We start from the raw sequence: 4,423 nt of genomic DNA, 5'->3' as shown, positions 1-4,423 counted from the left end.
CCTGTGACCCAGCTGATGTGATTTCTTGCTCAGGAGCTGTGACCAGGGGGGAGACCTTGAGCCTGGGGAAATACAGGTACATTCCCTGGGCTATTCCAGGGATGACTGCAGGCCACCTCCAGCCTCTTGTCCCGGGATCCCAGTGGGGAAACCTTGAGCCTGGGGGAATACAGGTACGTTCCCTGGGCTATTCCAGGGATGACTGCAGGCCACCTCCAGCCTCTTGTCCTGGGACCACAGTGCCCACAGGGAAGCAGTGTGGGTACCCCGTACTCTCCTCTGTGAAGTGAGGTGGCAGCATGTCCCGTACCCCACAAAGACTGAGCCATCAGGTTACTGCTTCCAAATCTCTTGGGTCTTTGGAAACTGAAGGCAGGCTCTGTGGTTCATGAACCCTCCCAGTTGATGAACCCACTTGACCCGATCAAGACCTTTTCTTTCATGACATGCATCATTCAGGCTGCCATTAGTAATGTGCTTCCCTGCTCCGCATCCCATCTCACTACATACAGCCTGCAGGATAAGCAAGATTCATGAGGTGTGGAATAGCCACAGATGCAGCAGGGTTCTAGCCCCAGCACTACGGCTTGCCAGCTGTGTGACCTCAGACATTCCACTTCTCTGGGTCTCCTCAAACTCCCCATTCCCCTCACACCCAAAACTCTCACCATGGAGTTGTTAACACACCCTTCTCACCTCTCTCTCATTCAGTCATCAATACAATCCAGTTTAGCTTCTGACCCCATCTGGTCCCTGGAACTATCCCTGTCAAGATCGCCAGTGACATCTGTACTGTGTTCCAGGAGTGGAATCTAGGAGGTTTTTTCCCTCCTGAAATTTGATTTTCAAAATAATCTTAAAAACAAAAGCTAAGGGCCGGGCGCGGTGGCTCACGCCTGTAATCCCAGCATTTTGGGAGGCCAAGGTGGGCAGATCACCTGAGGTCAGGAGTTTGAGACCAGGTTGACCAACATTGTGAGACCCTTGTCTCTACTGAAAATTTAAAAAATTAGTCGAGTGTGGAGGCGTGGAGGCGCACACCTGTAATCCCAGCTACTACGGAGCCTGAGGCAGGAGAATCCCTTGTCCCTTGAACCTGGGAGGCAGAAGTTGCAGTGAGCTGAGATCTTGCCACTCCACTGCACTCCAGCCTGTGCAACAGAGTGAGACTCCCTCTCAAAAAAAAAAAAAAAAAAACTAAGTAAATCAAGAACAAGTTTAAAAGTTAGACAGTAACCAGGAACAATGGCTCATATTTGTAATCCCCGCTACTCAGGAGGCTGAGGCGAGAGCTCGCTTAAGACCAGCCTGGCCAAAACAGTAAAACCATGACTCTACAAAACAACCAACAAAACAAAGCAAGGTAGTTTAGACTAATGGTTAGAAGCGTGGAGCTTGGAGTAAAATCTCCAAAATTCTCCTTCCACATATGCAAAATAGAGACAATAATAGGTTACATTATAGGATTGTGGTAGGCCCATCGTACGTTAGCGGTTCCGGTCTCATTACTATTTACTATGTAAATTCAGTGAGGGAATTTTGGGAAGTTGGTCTTGATCTCTCCTGACCGCTAGGAGGCGCACTTCGGAGTAGAGGAAACAAGGGCGGAAATAGCCCAAACGCTAGATTGGCTTCAACTTCTGGCGGAAGTAGATTCCTCGCTACACCAGGTCTCAACTCAGAAAGAATTCCAACTTTCTAACTAGTGCCAAGGGCAGGTAAGATAAATTTTCCTTTACATTCTTAGATATTGGTCTCTATTAAAACAGTTAAATTCGGCATTTCTGCAGCACTCTTTCTTTGACATGTCTTTTTTTTAAGGACCCGGAGCCGGAAGTGCTTGCCTTTTCCCTGTCAGGACCCAGAGGTTACCTCCCATCAGCCCCGGCGTTCTCTCATCCCCTCTCTCTTCCTTGGTGCTTCTTTTTCCTGCTCGGTGAGTTTGTTTGTTTGTTTGTTTTTGAGACAGAGTCTCACTTTGCTTCCCAGGCTGGAGTGCAGTGGTGCGATCTCAGCTTACTGCAGCCTCCGCTTCCGAGGTTCAAGCGATTCTCCTGCCTCAGCCTGCCAAGTAGCTGGGACTACCGGCGCCCACCACCACGCCTGGCTAATTTTTGAATTTTTAGTAGAGAGTGGGTTTCACTATGTTGGCCAGGCTGGTCTCGAACGCCTGACCTCAAGTGATCCGTCCGCCTCGGCCTTCCAAAGTTCTGGGATTACAGGCGTGAGCCACCGCGCCCGGCCTGAGTGAGTCTTAATCCGTGGCCATCTGCGTTCCTGCAGGCTTCATCTGGCCCTATGGTCCCCTGGTAAGGAGGCCTTCCCTACCACTCTGTGTCTGTGGGTATTGTCGGCTTGCTGGAGCGCGTACACGAACAGAGTGAAGCAGGCAGCCGGGGTGGTGGTTGGGCTTTGCGTCTATTGACGAAAAGAGTCAAACTGTGTAAAGTATTTGAAAAGACTTATTCTGAATCCAGTATGAGTGACCACGGCCCGTGACAAAGCCCTCAGGAAGTCCTGAGAACATGTGCCCAAGGTGGTTGGGGTGCAGCTTGGTTTTGTACATTTTAGGGAGGTGTGTTGGGGGGCCTGGTCCGGGCTGTTGGTAGATTTGACAATTGGTTGAGTTTGTCTAAAGACTTGGAATCAACAAAAAGGAATGCCTGGGTTCAGATAAGAGGTTGTGGAGACCAAGGTTCTTATTTATGCAGAGGAAGCCTCCAGGTAGCGGGCTTCAAAGAGAGTAGATCGTAAATGTTTCTTACCAGGCCTGAAAAGGTGCCATACTCTTAGTGGAGCCTCTCCTGGCTCAGGGAGAAGACCTGGAAAGGGAGGGGGATTCACTACAGGACGTAGATTGTCCCCACAAGAGACAGCTTTACAGGGTCATGTCAGAATATGTCAAAGAAATATATTTTTGGGTAAAGTACTTCTGTTTCTTTCAGGGCCTGCAGTCTGTCATGTGATGCTATACTAGAGTCAGGTTGAAATTTGGTGTCTTATTGCTACAAAGTCTGTTTTGTCAGTCTTGGGATCTCTTTTAATGCTAACGCTGGTCAGCTGTGCCTGAATTCCATAGGGAGAAGGGCATAATGAGGCAAGTTCGACCCCACATTCCCATTATGGCTTGAACTAGTTTTTCAGGTTAACTTTGGAATGCCCTTGGCCAAGAGCAGGAGTCCATTCGGTTGGGTGGGGGGCTTAGAATTTATTTTTTGGTTTATACCGTGCTTACTGATGTTGGCCCACGTGCATTCATTCATTGCCATGACCCCACGTTCCTTTCCTTCTAGTCTGTGACCCTAGGGCTGCTGCGGTGGGACTGCAAAAAAAAAAAAAAAAAAAAAAAGATGGGGTGCAGGTCAGCTCACTCAGTTGTTAACAGAGATTTTGATCGTCAGGAGCTCTGGGAATATAAAGATGAAACTTCCCCCTTGCCTTCAAGGATATCATGGGCCAGAAGGCAAAGTTGTTTTGAATACGTGGTTCATTGAGTACCCAATCTGTGCCAATTGATGGCTGCAAAGAGAACAGAAGGGGTGCTGCTGTAGGAAATAAATGAATGGCTCAGAAGACCACACTGAGGAAGTTGTGAGTTGATAATGGAAGATCTCCAGGTTTGAGGCATCCTTAGAGGGATATGATGGTTTTGTGTGTGTTGGGGGTGTGGTAGCACAGCTGCTACCTAGGGAATTAGAAGGTTTTCTTTATTGAACATTTACCCTGTGACAGGTACTGCAGGCATTCAGCACACAATGTCGTCTCCATTTTACAGGTGAGGAAACTGAGACTCCAGTTCAAGTAGATGGTCAAGGCCAGTACTACCGGAAGGACCATCTGGGGGTTCAGACATTGGCAGGGTGGGATTTGCTGCCCCTTGCAAATTGAGAGTGTCTTGGGGTCAGTTTTGATTTGCTCAGCTGTTGGCATTCTTTGGGCTCTGAGTGGGTGAGGTGACCCTTGACCTCCTGGGATCGCATCTGGAGACTGCCTAGTATTCTGCCAGCTTCGGAAAGGGAGGGAAAGCAAGCCTGGCAGAGGCACCCATTCCATTCCCAGCTTGCTCCGTAGCTGGTGATTGGAAGACACTCTGTGACAGTGTTCAGTCCCTGGGCGGGAAAGCCTCCTTCCAGGATTCTTCCTCACCTGGGGCTACTTCTTCCCCAAAAGGCATCATGGCTGCCCTCAGATCCCTTGTGAAGCCCAAGATCGTCAAAAAGAGAACCAAGAAATTCATCCGGCACCAGTCAGACCGATATGTCAAAATCAAGGTGTGTGGTCCTGGGATGGAAATGGGTGTGGGATGAAGAAAGGAGTTTCCAACAGGCTGCCAATTTCTGACATCACCTAGTCAGGATTACCTTTGACCGATGAACTGGTTTGTGGAAGAGCTTTCTGTGGAAATACAGGTCTCCCCCAGTGT

General features: G+C 49.0%; 1 non-coding gene across 1 annotated transcript; it reads left to right on the top strand.

Annotated features, from left to right (window-relative positions):
• The first annotated feature begins 3,962 nt into the window (after positions 1 to 3,962).
• On the top strand, positions 3,963 to 4,101 carry LOC112208828 (small nucleolar RNA SNORA7). Its single transcript, XR_002943382.1, has one exon. It is a non-coding gene; the product is annotated as a small nucleolar RNA SNORA7 (small nucleolar RNA).
• The last annotated feature ends 322 nt before the right edge of the window (positions 4,102 to 4,423 follow it).

This window comes from Pan troglodytes, chromosome 2, assembly GCF_028858775.2.
Source record: "Pan troglodytes isolate AG18354 chromosome 2, NHGRI_mPanTro3-v2.0_pri, whole genome shotgun sequence".
NCBI lineage: Eukaryota > Metazoa > Chordata > Mammalia > Primates > Hominidae > Pan > Pan troglodytes.
Note: the sequence above shows the minus strand (reverse complement) of the source record. Positions and strands in the feature narration are given on the sequence as shown.